The 20579-nt window shown below is 46.9% G+C and overlaps 1 protein-coding gene across 13 annotated transcripts in view; it reads right to left on the bottom strand.

The window, feature by feature from the left end:
- Positions 1-20579, bottom strand: part of HECW2 (HECT, C2 and WW domain containing E3 ubiquitin protein ligase 2) — a 264600-nt gene that overhangs the window by 145381 nt on the left and 98640 nt on the right. Inside the window, exon 1 of one of the 13 annotated variants that reach the window (XM_059702622.1) lies at positions 126-519. The exons of the other annotated variants lie outside the window; for them this stretch is intronic. The gene's annotated coding sequence lies outside the window, so the exon portion shown is untranslated. Of the gene's footprint in view, positions 1-125; positions 520-20579 lie in introns of those variants that run through there. 13 annotated transcript variants of the gene reach the window in all.

The following is a 20579-nucleotide window of genomic DNA, read 5'->3' on the forward strand; positions in this document are numbered from 1 at the left end:
TGAAGAATGGTCCCAAAGCCCGCTGCGGGGGACCACATCTAAGAACCTTTCAAAGAGAAAGGCGGCGAGAACGTGGAAATCGGGGGACAGTGCGGTTCACCCCCCAGAGCTTTCTGATCCCTTACCTCACACAATCCCACGGCGTCCCTGTCCGCCTTTGCCAGGGTGGATGCCATCCTCTCAGACCCGACTCAGGAAGCAGCGGGAAGAAACAGGTTTCGTTCTCCTTAAAACCGTGCACCTGGCCTACCCCCGCGCAACGTCGGTCACAGGAGGGGCCAGGACGGACGTGCGGGGGGGTCGTGAGTCCTGATGTGGCCCTGAGAGCTCAGCGGGCCCACCTCACTGCTGCTCCTGCCTGTCTTCCTCTTCCCCCAAAGCTCGAGAAAGAAGAGACTATGAAGACCTCTGCCAGGAGACTCCAGTCCCACCCGGAGCAACACTGAGGGCCGCGGCCGCCTCTGCTCGGGGCTTATCATTGCTCAGGCATCCTAAGTGAAAAAACATAACGGACCAGCCGGCCGTGGTGGCCACACCCCTGCAAAGGGTACAGGATGCAATCGCCCCATCCTCCCCTCAGCTTCCTTCCTGTGCTTTCCATGGGAGAATTCCAGAGAATGAGTTATGTGTCCACACACACACACACTCTCTCTCTCACATACACACACACACACACACACACGCACACACACACTCTCAGAGTGGGCTGATGTCAACAAGCTGACTGCTATCGTGAAGAGGAGAACTCTGGGTGTGATTTACTCAGAACAGAGTGGCCACCATCTGGGAACTCTAGTTTACTGGTTCCATGATCAGATAACACTTTCAGTCAGGTTGCTAACACAGGCTCCCAGCGCCCTCACCAATCCAGAATGGGGTTGGTGGACTTGTGATTTCAAACCATAAAAACGGAATACAACTTTTTCAAACACCGCAGAACTCCCGTGAAAAGCCAACACCATGCTTATCGGTCAGAAGGCACTCCCTGAACTCACTCTCAATGCAAAACCACACGCGACCATCGCTCTAGCTGGGGCTCTTGGCCTGGGCTGGGGAGAGGCTGGCGGTCCCTGGTACGACGCACCTGCTTTCATGGAGAAAGAGGCCGGAAGGGCAGTCATTGCAATTCCGAGTGCCGGCTGATGGGTGAATGCGATCAAAGGCTGCAAGACCCTATCTTCCCAGCGAACTTTCCAGGAAAGCAAGATGAAATACCGAGTGTCACGTGCTTTTGCTGTGTAGAGCGGCAGACTGGGTTTCAGCTCCACGCTACATTTGGTGGCTGCGATTTCTTCTCTACCGTTCCCATGGCCCAGATGTACTTTGCCATGAAGCTTCCAGAGCTCACAGAGCTTTGGGCTGGCTCTGGGATAGACTGAGGGGACACAGGAAGCCTGGAACTCCAGAATCAGCAACCCCTGAGCAGAACATGCAAACCCAACTGAGTCTCAGGACAAAACACTGCAGGTGTGACGGTGCATCCTAGCAAATAACAGTAGCAGCAAGCACTTACAACATGCCAGCCATGTACCAGGGACACGTGGTAGAGACTTCCATCTCTAATGGGTGTCTCTGTGCTCCAGGGCTGAGCGGTGGTGTTATTAGGCCCACATGATTGGGGAAACAGAGAGAAAGTGACAATCGCCGGGATTTAATGTTAGATCTGAATGACGCTCAGTCCCATGCTCATCCTGTATCAGGGGTGGGCAAACTTTTTGACTCGAGGGCCACAATGGGTTCTTAAACTGGACTGGAGGGCCGGAACAAAAGCATGGATGGAGTGTTTGTGTGAACTAATATAAATTCAAAGTAAACATCATTACATAAAAGGGTACGGTCTTTTTTTTTTTTTTTTTAGTTTTATTCATTTCAAACGGGCCGGATCCGGCCTGTGGGCCATAGTTTGCCCACGGCTGTCCTATATAATAAATGGCTAATATGAAAATGGTCCTGACGCCCTCACCCTGTAACGACCAATCAGCAGGAGGCTGCATGTGTGGCAGGTGAAGGTGGGCAGGGCTGCGTGCGTGGCGAGGCTGGGGGACGTGAGGCTGCATCCCCCACCCGGCACTGGCTGGGGACGTGACACTGTTATTGTTTATTTATTAATTTTATATATTATTTTCATATACATTTTACTAATTTTCTTTCATCTCTGACACTTCTATTATAGAGAAAGGGCAAATAGCAATATTAAAATATTCCCTCTAATTAATTCCCTTTAAATGTGCACTAATTTCGTGCACCGGGCCACTAGTTTACAATAAGTTGCCTCCTTCAAAAGACACCAGCGACCTCACTAGCTCACAGTGGCCAATGGGCCCACAGTGGCCTCAGGCGCCAGTAGGAGATTAGAGAAAATAAATCTAGAAAGGGCCATTCGCTGGCTTCAAAGACGACCACAGCCTTTGAACAATGGACTTCTCACACCAGCCTCTCTGCTTCCATCCTCAGAGAAAGTCTGCAGCCCTGAGCTCTTGCCTGCTTCCCAGCTGTGGGCCATCAGCCTCTCCCCTGGGCTGAGGAGCAGCTCACCCACCTGGGCAGGTGCAGCTGCTGCCCCACTCACGCCCAGGTCTCCGGACACCCCCTGATGCTTCCCCCACTCTGGCCCTCCATGCCTTTGCCTTCCAGATACTGTAACATTCTCCAGATGTGCCCCTTTAGCTGTAACATTCTCCAGATGTGCCCCTTTAGCCGAACGCTAGATTCTGGTCCACCCACACGCCAGTGATGTCTATGTACGACAAACAGGCTATTTTCCTGTGTAAAGGAAACCTACTTCCCCACAGCGCAAGCCATGGTCATAATGGAAGGAGATGTCCAGGCTGAAAGAAACTTACAGAAGCAAGGCAGGTTAGATGAACGTTGGTGTTTAGACCTAAGGCCATCGTACTCACATTCCCCATCACGGGGGTGGTATTTCCTAAACACAGGCCATTCCGCCAGCACCCTCTCAATCGCAGTCAATGGTAGGCTTGAGAAGGTACAGCCAGGGAAGTGAGTACTAAACCCTCAAATTTACATATGCTATTGTTTCTTTCCCCAAAACCAAAACCCTCTGAGAAGAAAGGCCAAAAAAAAAAAAATATCAACAACAACAAACAAAACGGGGAAGCACATTAATACTAATATTGCATTCGTCACCTCAGCATTTTCATGTACTAGGGGATACTTGTGAATAAGACAAGTGTAGAAAGAGAAAGAGAGAGAGAAACACTAAATAACAGATAGAAAATGAATTCTTTACCCTGGCCAGAGTGCTCAGTGGTCAAGTGTCGACCTATGAACCAGGAGGTCACGGTTTGATTCCCAGTCAGGGCACATGCCTGGGTTGCTGGCTCGATCCCCAGTGTGGGGTGTGCAGGAGGCAGCCGATCCATGATTCTCTCATCATGGATGTTTCTCTCTCTCTCTCTCCCTCTCCCTTCCTCTCTGAAATCAATAAAAAAAATTTTTTAATCAGGGAATGGACACTCCCTTTGCCCCATCTCCATAAGGTCTCCTTCTGAAAACCCCACTGATCATCACAGCTCTCAGCGTTCTGAGCTATCGATCCAGGAGGCTACTCTGGAGTGCCGAAAGGATTAATCATCGGAAATGAAAGACATCACTTAACTCAAGTAGCCTATTCCCAAAGCTCACAGGCCACGCATTAAGAGGAAAAGGCGAAAGATTTATGCATTCTGAAGAGACACTACATACAGAGAGGAGCAAAGACAAGATTCTTAGATTGCAATACGAATGGACAATGGAAAATGGTTTATGCTGGTTCCAAACACACAAAACAGAACCGAGGTTAGCACATCAGGAAGGAACCGCCCTTGTCCTGGAAAGCGCGTTATGAATTTCCCTTGTGTTTATGCATTTTGCAAGCCTCTGAGTCTGACATCACGCACGGGCATGACTTACGTTTTGCAGCAAGTGTCTGCTTATCTGCCCCCATTTTTATTGGCGGCTCTTCCCTCTGACAGCGTGTTCGCTAAAAAGCCAGATGAATGCTCGTCGCATCTCCACTGTGTTTTCAGATTCCCCAAGTCTCCCAATGGGAATACACATCCTTTCGTGTGTCCATCAGAAAGCAGTTTTGAAAACATATGAAAGATGAGACAGCTGCTAACAGAGCAAGGGACAGAGTAAAAACAGACACATATCCATGAACTGCGTGGGTTGTGTTTTTTATTTTCATTTGACTTAGGATGTGGTAGGCGATCCAACTGAATAAAAATAAGAAACGCTACATTCCAGGCCCTGGGAGTGTGTCCTCACGTTCCCGCATGTAATCCTCAGAGTAACCCTCTGGCACAGTTATTCCGACCCCCCCGCACAGATTAAGAAAGCCGGAGGACAGAAAGACTGGGTAACTTGCCCGCGCAACATAGCACGGCAAGAAAGAGCTCAATTTCAGATCTGGAGTCCGGGTGACGGCAAAACTTACCCACACACTTCCCACGGACACAATCTTCCCACCAACAGCTAACTACCGCCCACCAGGGCTCATGAACTGTGCTCAGTGTTTCAGGATCATTCACTGACAGAATCCCCTCAGCAATTTACAAAAATATATTTTTATTGATATCAGAGAGGAAGGGAGAAGGAGAGAGTGGTAGAAACATCGATGATGAGAATCACTGACCAACTGCCTCCTGCACGCCCCACAATGGGGATCGAGCCCACAACCCGGGCCTGTGCCCTGTCCGGGAATCGAACTGTGACCTCCTGGTGCATAGGTCCGTGCTCAACCACTGAGCCACGCCAGCCAGGCTCCTCTCAGCAATTTTGAGAGGCGGCGCTAGCCCCAGGGCGGGGAAAGGGCTCGGTGAGGTCTAGTCACTTCACAGGGGCGCCCAGAGGCGAGGCTGGAACACGCAGAGAAGGTCCAGGAGCCGCCGCAATTTCCCAGCTGCATTTCTCTCCTCCTCTGAGTTCCGTGAGGGGAGATGTGGGCCTGTGACTTCCTTAGGGTTTTGCAGTTTTGCCTGGGGAATTTCCATTATGTTTTGGAAGAGAGTCAAGTTCCCAAAGAACTGACTTTCTCACCATCCGTGGATGGGGAAATCCCTTGGTCAATGTCCATCGGAGACAAAATATCGGGATTCTGACCCGATGCTTTCATACATGAGAACAAAGGACCCTCGCTTTTCCATTTCTAACAGACCAATACACACAAGCAGATGTGAGGTGTCGGAACTCTGCCAGGCATCCACCAGCAAGAGTGATGTGGGTCTCTCCCTTCCCACGATCCCACTACAGAATAAGAAAGTTCAGGGATGAACTTGACCACAAGAGGGTATGCAGAGGGTATCTACCCCTTACCGGTGAATCTTTGCTGACATGAAACTATCATTTCAGGCTGTTCTCAAAAAGCAGGTCTTACCAGTCATCTTACCACAGGGCCCCTAGCAGCCACCTAATGACGTTCCTGAGATTCGGCAATGACAACAGTCACAAGAAGCACGCGTGTCAATAAATCCTCCCCGTCCTAAGTCCCTGGGGCCCGGATCTCATTGTGCGGTCCTCCTGCCTCCTCGTGAACGCTGCACCCTCGCTGTCTCCCTCATGGGAGCCCTGCCTGCAGACAGCAGGAATGTTAACTTCCAGACACAGTCTCACAGCTCCTGCGTCAGCAACGGGTCCCTCGGCCGGGCTTGCGGCGGCTACTCTGGCTCTGAGTGTCGCCAAGAATCACCTTCCCCTTCTGATCGAAACACAAGTTTTTAAAGGGTGCGCGACGGAGAAGCCGGGATGTGCATCTGTGTGCACAACAGACGCAGGCTCAGTAGCAGCAGATGCACCCTGCTTGCCACGATCGCTAGCCAGGATGAATGAAAAATGAGGATTCCCCCCCCCCATGTTACTGTGTCCCCTTTTTAAATGAGAAAAAGAGTCACATTTTAAATGCCCAGCTTCATTCTGTAAGGCTTAGAAGTTGTGAATGGTCATACACTACATTTGTTCATTGTTTTCTTAACATTTTTAAATCCAATAGGAGACATTTTCTCATTTAGCCAGTTAATTAGATGACTGAGAAATCGATGACCTGTAGGCAATACAGAACAGCCCCGGTTCGCAGCTAAAATGGACATCTATGAGCTCTGTGACCTTGATTAATCTTAAACTTTAGCTCCCTCGGCTACAGAACGGGGTCACACCACACAGCAGCACACGTTTGAGGGGACTGCAGAGCACGGCGTATAGAATCACTCAGTCAGCGCTCGGTCTGCGTGTTACTGATCTCCACAGGGGAGACTCCGCGTCCCTGAAATATCGTGAGACGTTTTTAGAATTTATTTCTGTGACAAGTGACAGTCCACCAGGAAGGCAGCTGCTAGCTGGACTGACCTCTCTGGGGTCACCGGATCTAGGTTATCCGATGCGAACAGTTAGTAACAGTCAAGTAACATCTTTGGAGAAAAAGAATGGTCTTTCTTCAACCGGCTTAAGGAAGTACAGCCATGTTCGTCCCCCTTCCTGTGCTGCCTGCATGTGTTTCAGCAATCACTCTGGGCAAGGTGAAGTGGAGCAGATAAAACCCAAATCACAAGACACCTCGGGAAAAGATGATGGCGCTCGTCCAAACGGCCTTTCCTGGAACACGCTGTACCAACGCCCCCGCGCCCCCTCCACCCCCCCAGCTCCAGCTCTATTTAAGGGCCTGTGAGCATTTCCATTATAAACTGGGATCATCGGGATTTGCAATGTTACCTTCCAGTCTGTGTTTATGTATAAACAACTCATTAAGTTGCTTTTTTAAAAAGCTATTGTTTTTTAAATTTAATAACATCCTTCAGTAAAAGATAATAGTACAAGGGGGAGGGTGGGGCAGAAACACCAGGAAAGTCAGGATTGTTTTATACATGAAAAAAAAAATCTGCCATGGCATTAATAAGCTAAATAACATGCGTGTTCAAGAAACACGTGCCACTCAAGATTATATAAATTCAGTGGCCACTGTGTCACAGTCTGTAATAATTATAAACTATATATACAAGCATCGAAAAATAAATGAGTAGATAAATCACGGCACAGCCATATTATAGGATATTAGGTAAGCCATCACACAATGTCCCCAAATTATTAATTTTCTTTCCAAATAGCATTTAATGGCACGTAAAATGCTCATGAAATAGAAAGGATAGTAAAAACGCACTGCAGAGCTATATGCACAGTAACTAAATTGGGCTTAAATATATATGCATCTAATATTTATTGGAATAAAGTTGAAAAAGGACTATGCCAGAATGTTCATAGTGAGTATTGCTTGGCTGGAAGGCCTAAGCGTTCCTCACGTTCTTCCTTAATTTCCAACTTGTCTATAATGAACTCGCATTACCTTAATCATCAGAAACGAGGCTTCGATCTGGCCCAGGGTGACAGAGAAATACAAAAGCAGTGAGAGAGAAAAATGACTCACTTCTCTGTCTTTCTATACCCTCTGCGTTTCCATGCAAATCTGTTTTTAATCATTAACTATGCTGACATTTTAAAATATGACTTATGTTGTGAATTTATGAAGCACTCAAATCAAAAAGTTTTTATTTATCAAGAGGAGTTGCCCCGAAAAGTAACCTTGTAGCTAATGACATACTGTCTCAAGATACTAAAAACCACAAATAGCATCCATCATAAGCCACCCCTAGAGGACAAAACAGATGCAGGATCTATCTGGGAAGGGGACAGTAAAAATAATCTGAAGCAAAGGAAAATTCATTTGAATCTGAGTACGTTTAAAATTCTATTCAAAACTTCAAGGACTGGAGTCACCAACCCAAAGACACCTGCTCCCAATGGAATTATGATGTTGAGTAATTTTTTTTATTTTTTAAGTCTTCACCTGAGGATATGTTTTTATGGATCTTAGAGAAAGGAGGGAAAGAGAGAGAAAAAAACATCGATTGGTTGCCTCTCATACATGCCCTGATCAGGGAATCAAATCCACAACCGAGATATGTGCCCTGATGGGGATTCGAACCTGCAACCCTTTGGTGTACGGGACATCTCTCCAACTCACAGAGCCCCCGGCCAGGGCCACACAGCTGCTTTCTGAAGGCGGCATCGGCTAGCTTTTGCTGGCGGGGAGGACTAGCACTGGGCGTGGCTGCTGTCGCCAGGAGGAGCACCCTGAGAAACTGAACGGGAGCACAGACCCCTCCACAGGACGGCCTGGCAGACGGCAGGAAAGCACTGCTGCCCAGACTGCGGAGCGCGGACTGGGACATCAGAAACCGTGACGGAGTGCGATCTGGGCGGTGCGTCACTTCCCGGGCCAGGGGGCCGTGCGGGACACGCTCCTCACACCCGTCGGATTTCTCTCTCCATGTGGCACAGCGGCCTCACGCCATTAATCGGAGAATGTTCCACGGATGAAGTTAACTGTCCGGTTGCGGAACCGTCTGTGGCAGGCAAATGGATGAGCCACCAGCGATTCTTACAGAGGTATTTCCCTAGGAGCGCAGCGTTTTCTAAGACGCATCTGGGGCAGCCCAAGTGAAGTCACCAGGAAAGGGGGCTCCCTGTCACATCAGAGTGGGATGTGGTGGACACGGCACCACACCCCTTAGCGTCCACACAGTCATCAGCAAATATAAAAGCTCCCAGAGGCCTTCAGACTTCCACGGTGTCCTAAACGGATGTGACCAGAGACCTCGATCACATGACACCTACACACAGCCGGGAGGAAGCACTTGGAGAGACTGTGCCGTGGTGACACCCCCACCCACCTTCCAAGCCTCCCCCCGAGATCAGCAGGAGCTTTGAGCTCGTCAGGCCCTGGTCTCGGTCAGAATCAGAAAGGCAGACGACGCTGAACAGGACCTGTAGCCTCGTGCCCTGCTGGTGGGAATGCAGACTGGCACAGCCGCCGTGGAAAACAGTACGGAGTTACTGCAAAAACATTAAAAAATGGAACTGCCTAGGACTCAGAGATTCCACTTGTGGGAACATTATCTGAAGAACCCGACGCATTCATTCGGAAGAACATATGCACCCCGTGTTCACAGCAGCGTTATTTACAATCGCCACGATTTGGGAACAGCCCAACTGTCCGTCAGCAGGTGAGTGGATAAAAAGCTGTGGGACATTAAATAAGGCAGCGGTTCGCAACCTGTGGGTCGCGACCCCTTTGGGAGTCGAACGACCCTTTCACAGGCGTCGCCTAAGACCATCGGAAAACACATATATAATTACATATTGTTTTTGTGATTAATCACTATGCTTTCATTATGTTCAATTTGTAACAATGAAATTGGGAGTCACCGTAACATGAGGAACTGTATTAAAGGGTCGCGGCATTAGGAAGGTTGAGAACCATTGATATAATGGAACGCCACTTAACTGTAAAAAAAAAAAAAAGGAAATCTTACCCATTGCAACAGCATGGACAGTATTACGCTAAGTGAAATAAGCCAGTCGGAGAAAGACAAGTACCGCATGATCTCACTCATGTGGGATCTAAAGAACAAAATAAACTGACAAACAAAATGGGGAAAAAAGAAGAAATGTCACTCTGAAGGAGGCCTCGTTCTTGCATCCTCTAGCCTTCTAGGAAAACTGCACAGGAAGCCAAGTCATCATGGTAAGTTTGCTTGGTAGCAAGAGTTCCAAAGTAGGGGGCGCGACCTGGGATATTTAAAGGTCTCTGGCAAATAGCATCTCCCACATGCAGGTCTGGCCCCTGGGACCACACGGGCCTCATCCTTGGGCCAGAGATTAGAAGGACACTGCCCGGGACCACACTGTTTACTCCAAGCTTCCACAGCTCTCCAAAACCCCTTGTGACCGACTTCCATAATATTTCAAAACGCTGGGTCTGCTACAGCCCGGGCTTGGAATAATAATAGCTATTGATTCAGTGCTTCCTTGATGTTAGGCATTGCATGAAGTACTTTTAATTCATCGGCTCTGACCATTTTCCCTACAACCCCATGAGGTAGACCCTATTACAAAACCCATTTTATTCACGGGGGACCTGAGGCTCAAGGAAATTAAGTGGTGGCCCAACATCACAGAGAACAAATGGCCACGTCAGAACTTAAACCCGGGCCCCCAGATTTTGGAACCCCCGCTCTTCACAGGCTGCTGTCGTGATTCAGAAACACAAGAGCCTTGCAAGTTCTTTCAGGCCACTCGGCACGGTCAATATGTCAACGTTAGAATTTAACTCCCAGAGGGAATTATGTTTACATTGTGCGAGCACTCCTGGTACTCCCCAAAACTATCACGTATTCTGACTTCACAGCAGCTGCCGATCACTCCTCCCACAGAGGGGCAGGCGTCAATGCATGAAATGCTAACCACGCCAGAAGGGACCCTGGGAAGCCACCCTGGGAGGGGTCCTACTCTTACCTGTGCCTTGATTTTCCCATCTGTGAAACAGGACTCACACTTCCATTAATTCCTAACGTGGCAGGGAAGTCCTGAGAGTGCGCTGTCAGCCTCCTGGGGGAACCAGTGCCACCTACAACCCTGATCTGATTGGTCCAACAGCTTCATACTCAATGCCTGTTGGGGCCAATGCATTCACCAGGCGGGAAACAAACCCAGGTTCCTACAAAGCCTGTCACCATAGCCAACCAGACACTTGGAGAAGAGTAGATTAAAAACTTCACACCAGGCCAACACATTGCTCTTATTTATGTGATGGATGGGCTAAGTATTTAGACAAGAGGATTTTCTGATTTGAACTTTGCAAATTATTTTCCCTTTTGGATTTTTTTTTCAACCCTCACCCAAGGGTATGCTTTTTACTGATTTTAGAGAGAGGAAGGGGGAGGGGAGAGAGAGAGAGAGACATCAATGTGAGAGATAAACATTGACCAGCTGCCTCCCGTAGGCACCCCAACAGGGGATCGAACCCACAACCTAGGTAAGTGCCCTGACCGGGAATTGAACCCGCCACCTTTCAGTTACAGGATGACACTCCAACCAACTGAGCCACACCAGCCAGGGCTGGACTCCGTTTTTTAAATCTGTAAAATAGATTATATTAAGATGGTAATAGAATAGAATTGAATTGAATAGTGTTCTTCACCCCTTACCCATGTTAAACATCCCTAGTGGATCATACAACTCTTGCCAGAATAAAACCGCAATCTCACTAAAGATGCCACTCTATTCAGCGTCCGCATTCAGTTCAGGCAGGTAAGCGGACACCTGTTTCCTGTGTCAGGGCTCTGCGGTCTCTAAGGACCCTTCTAGTTCTTCAACTTTAAGTTTTATACTTACTAAGGGAAGTACTAGGTACAGAAGCCTGGAGAAATGTGATGTATAAGAGAGAAAAATTAATAGTAAGTGTTCAAGTCAAGGACTTGGGAGAGAATTATTTGTTAGTGTTTTCTCAGCAATGTAACACAACATAGTCCATCTTCTAAAACGTCAAAATAATAGCTTATAAATCTCAGAAGTAGACGAGGTAATGGAAAAGCACGAATCATTCCCCTTAAAATATAAAATACAAAAATGTCAAATGCCACCGCTATGATTCACAAATATTGCTGGAAAATGTTACAGAAACACAAAAGCAGTACAAACCCACACCAAAACAACAGCAAATAAAGAGAGAGAAATGAAGGCATGAAAACATCACTCCTTGCACACAAAACATTTACCTAGCTAGAAAATTACCCCAGGAAAACATTACAGATAATAACAGTGAAAACAGAGCAGATGCCGGTTTCTATTTCTCTCATTACATGGCATAAGATAAATCAAGTAGATAGAGGGAAATGAAATTCTACTGTATCTGTTCTTTAAGAAAAATACATTTCCTCCATCTCTTTGCCTGAATTTGGGGTTGGGGATGTAATTTTAGCAAGTCAATAAACAACACCCCTCCCCATCATCACAGAGTTCAGACCATCTGGAAGGAGAGGCACGAGCCAGACAGGTGGAGGATCCATCAAAGGTCCTGGCGCAGACAGTCAAGTGACTTACCCAGATCAGATACTTAGTAGTGGGGCTAGAGCTAAACTCGGGTCTTTTGATTCTAAAGCCCAGGAGACTACACAATGCCTGTCTGAAAGAAAGAAGAATTCATTTGCAAATATTATTTTTTAAAATGTTTGCCATTCAGGCTGCCTTCAACAAATCAACAAATGACCAGTGTTGGTGAGGACGTGGAGTAATGGGAACCCTAGTACACTGCTGGTGGGAATACAGACTGGCGCAGCCATTATGGAGAACAGTATAGAGTTTCCTCACAAAATTAAATATGGAACTGCCATTTGACCCAGCAATTCCACTTCTAGGAATATATCCCAAAAAACCCAAAACACCAATCAGAAAGAAGGTATGCACCCCTATGTTCATAGCAGCACGATTTACAATAGCTAAGATCTGGAAACAGCCCAAGTGCCCATCAGTACTAGTAGATGAGGGGATAAAAAAGCTGTGGTACATTTGTACCATGGAGTACTATGCAGCAGTAAAAAAGGAGGATCTCTTACCCTTTGAGACAGCATAGAGCAGTGGTTCTCAACCTTCCTAATGACACGACCCTTTAATACAGTTCCTCATGTTGTGGTGACTCCCAACCATAAAATTATTTTCGTTGCTACTTCATAACTGCATTTTTGCTACTGTTATGAATCATAATGTAAATATCTGATATGCAGGATGTATTTTCATTGTTACAAATTGAACATAATTAAAGCATAGTGATTAATCACAAAAACAATATGTAATTATATATGTGTTTTCTGATGGTCTTAGGCGACCCCTGTGAAAGGGTCGTTCAACCCCCAAAGGGGTCGCGACCCACAGGTTGAGAACCACTGGCATAGAGGGACCTGGAGAGTATCATGCTAAGTGACATAAGTCAGTCAGAGAAAGACACGTATCACATGATCTCACTCATATGTGGAATCTAAGTAACAAAATAAACTGATGAACGGAGTGGATCCAAAGACATGGAAGCATGGAACAGAGTGTGGAATCTCAGAGGGAAGGGGGGCGGGGGGAATGGATGGGAGGTGATCAACCAAAGACCTTATATGCATACTTGCATAACCCATGGACACAGACAATAGGGTGGCGAAGGCCTGGGGCGGGGAGGGCAGGGGCAGACTGGAGGGGTTCAATGGGGGGAAAAGGGGGACATATGTAATACTTTCAACAATAAAGAATTATTTAAAAGAAATAAATAAAATTTTTGCCATTCAGTAGGGGCAGGCCAGACCCCACCGTGCACGAATTTGTGCACCAGGCCTCTAGTTGGATTATAAGAGTAACTAATAACCGGAACCCCTGGAATAATAACGTAGACTAGAATCCAGAAGCCCTGCAATTTGTCTTATAAGAAATTAGCTGGCTCCTCCCTCGGGAAGTTTAAAGGAGTATTTTTCATAAATATAAGAACTAAATTAACAATTTTTCTTTTTTTGATATATTTTTTAATTGATTTCAGAGAGGAAGGGAGAGGGAGTGAGAGAGACAGAAGCATCAATGATGAGAGAATCATCGATCTGCTGGCTCCTGCACGCCCCACACTGGGGGTGGAGTCTGCAACCCTGACATGTGCCCTGACCAGGAATCCAACTGTGACCTGGTTCATAGGTTGACGCTCAACCACTGAGCCACGCCAGCCGGGCTCAACAATTTTTCTCATCACAGTGAATAGTGTTTGCTGCCTCACTACAGATTCTTGAGGCCTTTGCAGAAGGGATGGCCTAACCGTAACTGCCCACATGGCAGAGAAACTGCATCCCCCGCTCCATATACATCAGCAAGGAAATGGGACAGACAGAGGAAGGGCCCAGAGAGGGGTAGGTGACGAATGCCCGCATTCCTCTGGAAAAGACAGAGCATTCCTGCTCGCCAGCGCAAAGATAAGCGTGGGCATTGTATTAAAATCAAGTCCTCTGGCTGGAACAGGATAGCCCAGAAATAGCTCAGAGCACGGATACTTGCGACTTGAATGTGTACTTTCAAAGAGGTTATTTTTGTAAACCAAATATGCACAGGAAACCTTGTTATTCTACTTCTACTCCTCAGCCTACAGATCTGTATTGTCCTAGCACAAAGTCCTCTCCTTGGACTGAATCCCAGTTTCAGCTACTTGACTTAAAAATCATGAAAATCTGACTAAATACCATCTTGTTCCTATAAAGATGCCCTTTTACACACCTCGGTTTTCGGACCCAATGGTGACCCTTTTGCCCTCTCTCGGAGCCACTAACCGCATTCTCAGAAAATGCAAAACACGAATTTAAAACAAATTATTAACTGGTATCTACCTAAAACACAAAGTTTAAATTTCCATGCAACCTGGAAAGGTATACAACTTCATCTGTGATGTACGCCCTCACCATTCAGCAGACTTATAACCCCTATCATTTGAGCAACTTCTGACTTAATTTCATGCTGAATAATAGGCTTTGTTAAATGGATGCGGTGGCTCTGGAGGGATATGTAGCAGTACCCCTCAGATTAAATGTGCACATTCTCTGCCTCAGCAGTTCCATGCCTAGATACTGTTTCTTTAGAAATACCGATACAAATACTCAAAAAATGTAAGTGTGGAAATGCTCACTGCAGCATCATTTGTTATATCAAATGTTGGCACCAATCCAAATGACCATCAATAGGGTAATAGCTAAATAAATTATGGTACAAGCATAGAAGGGAGTATTATGACAAAGTCTGAAAGTATTATAAAAAGGTATCATGAATATTGAGATGGATGGAAATTCAAGACACGCTGCAAAGTGAAAACAAAAGAAAATTAACAGGAGAATAGCATGGTACCTTTTTGTTTAAAAGTTTATTTCTACATGCATGTGTGTTCATGTGTGTGCATTATTATGCATATGACCCCATCATTAATAAGCTTTATTTTCGGTGGAGAAAGAGAAACAATCTGCATTGCTCATCTTACAAAAAAAAAATATAATACTCTTGTAAGAACTTTTAAATAACAAATTTTTTTAAACGCTACATCTAAAAAGATGGATCTCTCCCTCCCCTTACCAAACGCTCCAACAAATCATGTAGGTAACAACATACCTGTCTCAGATGTTTTATACACACAGATGCAAACGTACATTCACAGAGGTGTTCATATGAACCATGAACATTTAAAGGCCTTCCATTTGTAATTTTAGAAAAAGAGTTTTATTAATTGCTATACTTTGCTCACCAATATGATTTCCAATGGAAAACAAAATTCCCCACCTCAGTTAAAACACTGACTCAAAATAAATAAGTAAATAAATTTAAAAATTAGAACACTGGCTCAAGGGATGGTTCCCTCTTATAGGATCATCAAACGGAGAGAATGCCAGCAATAACGAGGCTTCCTGAGGAAAAACACCTGCCATAATAACCTCAAGTTTCTAAAGGAAAAAGAAATGGCAAGCTGCAGGCAGAAAGTCAGCAACCAAGCAGCTGCACGGTACCTGCCCTCTAAGAGACCTTGGATTTGCGCTGGGGGCGGGCGTCCTGAGCAGGAGGAAACTCTGGACCTGGTGTCCAACAGGAAAAGCTGGGAGAGACTTCCAGGGTAAATGCTGTCCACGGTACACCTCCACACAGGTGCTGACCTCAGCTCTTTTTTTTATTTTAAAGAATTCCCTTTTTTAAATTTTTTATTGATTTCGGAGAGGAAGGGAGAGGGAAAGAGACATAGAAACATCAATGATGAGAGAGAATCATTGATGGGCTGCCTCCAGCACATCCCCTATTGGGGATGGAGCCTGCAGCCCAGGCTTGTGCCCTTGACTGGAATCGAACCCGGGACCCTTCAGTCCACAGGCCAATGCTCTATCCACTGAGCCAAATCAGCTAGGGCACCTTAACTCTTTGCTTTGACTGTTCAGTACCCTGAGAAATATCATGTTCCATAATGTTTCTCGGTCATTCATTTAACACAGCGGTTCTCAACCTGTGGGTCGCGACCCCTTTGGTGGTCGAACGACCCTTTCACAGGGGTTGCTTAAGACCATCCTGCATATCAGATATTTACATGACGATTCATAACAGTAGCAACATTACAGTTATGAAGTAGCAATTAAAATAATATTATGATTGGGTCACAACATGAAGAACTGTATTTAAAGGGCCAGAAAGTTGAGAACCACTGATTTAACAGCTTTTTCCCCCGAGTGAATAAAGGCCCATGTGGAATGACATGTTTTTTATGTTACCTAACACAAATGACTTCAGTGTACTTTTAACAATGACACAGAACCAAACCCCTTCCCCCCGCAAAAAAACAAAACAAAACAAAACACATTATAACAGAGCAAACAAAATTTCTATGGCCAACAATTTAATTTGGAAGGCCAAATATGTACTCATGAAGGAAATGTAAATATCTGTAAACCAGATAAAGAATTAACTGACCGATTTCTTTGTCTTGGGGGGCGGGGGGGGGGGTGGTATTCTTCTGTGGCTCCCAGCGGACGGCCACCTTACCTGGGCTGGGTAGGGCAGGACATGGGCAAAGAGAGAGCTAGCAGGTACCAAGTAGCCACAGACCAAAATGACACCCCAATCAATGTTTTGATTCTTTGACAATTGATGTGACGTGCAAGAAAGTGTTCAATAAATATATTTTAAGGAACATGATTAAACAAATAAAGCAACCGACCATGAACTGTTTTTGCTTTTCACATGCACTTGGGTAGACACGCGGACTCTGAAGGAAGACTTCCAGGGAGAGCCAGACTCCGCCATTAAAAATTCATCTCATCCCATGAAAGATTCAGTGCGTGCGGACCTGCAGATCTTCAAGATGCCATCATTTCCAAAACGTCCTTTCAAAGAGACGTTTATACGACGCAGCTCGCTCCTGCACAATGTGACTTGGTTGCTAAGTCCTCGGCGACTTCCATAATATGTGTGAGGAGACTGCGTCACTTCCCTCAAGTTGTACAACTATCTTTTATCAGAGAGAAAAATTCCGACGCTTAAAAGCTCTCAAGGAAATGGACCAAAACATTCTGGAAAAGTCATTCCCTGCAGGGAAGATAAGATAACCAAGGCTATAACAGGGTGGGCGTAAGGAAATCCACAGGAAAGAAGAATAAGAAAATGCAGGAGGGCCTCAGCCCTTTGGGAGAGAACTTAAACACACACACACACACACACACACACACACACACACAGGAGCAGGTCTGTCTCCTGGCTGCATACAGGAGCCCGATTGTAAGGCCGACTTTTATTTTGCGGGCTTTCACTCGGGTTGTATATCAAGCATGCTTCCTCCTTCAGCACCACACTGCCAACACCTTCTACGGACTCCAGACTTCATTTTACAAAGATGCTCCATAGAAGTGACTTAGACTCACAGTCGCCCAAGATCAGTGCTTCCGGTGGCATCCCACCCCTCCCCCATCTTCTGGTAGAAGAAAACGAGGCTCACATTTCCCAACACCCATAAACCTGTCCGACCACAGAAAGGTCCAGACTTCGAATGCCTCTCGGGCAAACGTTGATCACTCGATAACGGAATGACCCTGTTTCCCTGTGGAGAAACCCTCAGAGTACTCGCATTACTTTCCAAAGGGCTTTTCATTCCTGAGCTGTTCGTGTTTCCTGTCTTGGCGCCCAGGAAGTGCCCCTTCCACAGGGCATACACTCCAAAGCCCCCCGTGGATGCCTGAAACCGCGGTAGCAAACCCGCAGTACCTTGTTTTTCCTATACATACATGTATACAGAGCTACCATAAAGTTCACCTTATAAATTAGGCACCGTGGCAGATTAACAACAGTAACCAATCAAACAGAACAATTTAACGATAGACTGAAATAAAATGTCTGTGACTCGGGCACTGCGGTACTCAGCCGTGAGTCTGACCACCCAGACGGCTGCTAGGTGACTAACAGGTGGGGAGCGTCTACAGCGTGAACATGCAGGACAGCAGGAGATGTCATCACCTTCCTCAGAATGGTTTTGGTACAATAATAAAGGGTGAATATGGGTAGATGATGGATGGATGGATAGATCGATCAATAGATAGGAAATGTTCAATAGATAGATGATAGATAGATAGATAGATAGATAGATAGATAGATAGATGATAGATAGAGAGATCAATAGATAGGAAATGTTCAATAGATAGATAGATATAGATAGATAGATAGATAGATAGATAGATAGATGATAGATAGAGAGATCAATAGATAGGAAATGTTCAATAGATAGACAGATAGATGATAGACAGACAGATAGGAAATGTTCTGTACCCTTCCCTCCGCTGGACTTTGTCTCAAGATGCAAAATCTTTATAAACAGCAAATTCCAAGTCCCACAACTTGACTGTTTCAAGATGCTTTAGCACCAAAATAAACATGACCCCTCAGCATGCTGTATTTATGATCAGTTAATTCAAGAAGACTACAGAGTCTTATAGAGAAAACAGAATCCAGGGAATAGAGGACTTGTTTTCACTGAGCTGATCCATGAAAAAGGCGCTCCTGTTCATCACCCTGTTTTCTCTCCCGTCACCACAAGGGCTACCGATGTCACACGGCACTGGTACTGATCCTGCCACCAACAGCCTCGAAAAGAACAGGCGGGAGAATACAGCCGCAGTGTGCTGGAGCCAGCTGTGAGCTTCGGGAACCGTGAACGCTGGATGCCAGGCTGCCGGGAGCCTGCAATCGGCTATGGGGGAGTCTTTGTGCATGGAGATCTGTTACACTACAAAGCTGAGAGCGTTTTCAAAAGAGAGAGCCAGTTTCCCCACACACCACTGAAAGCAGTGCTTGGCCGCAGAGGTTCCTGGCACAACACACAATGCAAGGGCAGCAGGACAGAGACAAGGCCTGCCTTCCAGCCCCGGACCCCGACGTCCCCACTCACTGACCATGGGAGATGGAGCGAGTCCAGGGACCTCGGCTTTGTGGACTAAAATGTAAGAGACATCACACACATCGCTTCCCGATCCTCTCTGAACTCCCCATCAGAACTGCACGGCTCTGGGTTTGGGTCATACCCACCCTGACACCTGCGCCCTCTTACAGGAAGTGCCCAAGAAGCCAGCGCTGGGCAGCTCCGAGGCAGACCCATCCCCCTGCATTCGTGAGAGCACTTCCGTCTCATGCCCTTGGCCAAACAAGCGGCCCACACGTGACCATGGTCCTAAAATTCCCAGGACCCCTTAACTCCTGAGTTACATTTTTCTTTTTCAAGTTCAGTTTGGCCCGGCCGGCGTGGCTCAGTGGCTGAGCGTCGACCTATGAACCAGGAGGTCACAGTTCAATTCCCGGTCAGGGCACATGCCTGGGTTGTGGGCTCCATCCCCAGTGTGGAGCATGCAGGAGGCAGCCGATCAGTGATTCTCTCTCATCATGGATGCTTCTATCTCTCTCTCCCTCTTCCTTCTTTTCTCTGAAACATTTTTTTTAAGCCCCAGAAAACCTCCAACTGACCCAGGAGTGTCCTGTAGACTTAGGCTAAAGGCCCACAGCGCGTTCCTGGCCACATCTGTCAAGCAGGTGCCACTTCTATACCTTGTTCAGCGTACGGCTCATCAGGAGCCCAGTGGGAACGGGCAGACGTGAGCAGCCCAGGCTGCGAATAAGATGTAGAAGAAGCGATGCACCAACACCAGGTTCCTGCCTTGAACCCGGGCCGGCATGCCGAGCCCATTGCACAGTGAGCGCCTTAATCGTAGAAACTGGATCACCCACAAAACCTGGCACAAGAAGCACAGAGGATCCGCTAAAGTAAATTCCCGGGTTTGGTAGAGTCAGGGGTTCATCAGCCTGGGGCTGGCCTATGGGCAACCAATGACAGGTCAGTGTTTCTCCCCAAGAAGCAAAGGGCCCCTCTGAACGGCTCCGTGATGGGAGGAGGCAGTGTGGCGGGCACAGCCAGGTCATGAAACGATGCAGATGCCCAGCTGCTCTGCCGAGGGCTCTCGCTCCCGGAGGCGAGGCTCCGTAAGCGTCTCCCCATCCGCCTTCCCGCTCTTCAAAATAAAGATGCATCGGACACATTTAGAGGAAGTATTTAATTGGCAAATGGCAACCGCCCATTTGGACATAACCCGAACAGTGGTGAGAAGAACATCATCCAATTTGTCAGTGAGCTGACAGCCAGATTTTTAAAAATTCAGGCAGAGGGAGTAGAATTTAAAAATAGAGCTTAGGCTTCGAATGGATTCTAGAAAATGATCGTGCATGTCCAATCGAACTCACCGAAACAGAGCTTTAACTGACCGTGGGGGAAGCGGAGGGGTTATCTGGATCCCTCTCCCCGTCAAACCAGAGGTGCCTAAACCCTGAAAACAACTCCTGAAGCTCCGAGGAATAGAGGACCCACAGAACCTCGGAACCCAGGCGAGGACTAAAGCTTTCTCCAAACCAGCAACACTCCGAGGCTAAAGACCAGAGGACAGACACCTCAGGTGCACCATGTCCCAGCATTCAACTGCATGTCCGATCCACGTGCACCCTTCAGGGCACGGAGTCCCCCTTTTCCTTTTAAATGCTCGCTGATCCAACAAATGTGCACTGCACTTGAATTGCGTACTAGGCACTGGGAACCCAAACACAGTTAAGACGTGGCCAGTCTGTAAACTTGCGTGTACAGCACAAGGAGAGAGTGTGCTGAGAGCTGTGACCACAGCAGCCCG

The sequence above is a fragment of the Myotis daubentonii genome, chromosome 7 (assembly GCF_963259705.1).
Source record: "Myotis daubentonii chromosome 7, mMyoDau2.1, whole genome shotgun sequence".
Taxonomy (NCBI): Eukaryota; Metazoa; Chordata; class Mammalia; order Chiroptera; family Vespertilionidae; genus Myotis; species Myotis daubentonii.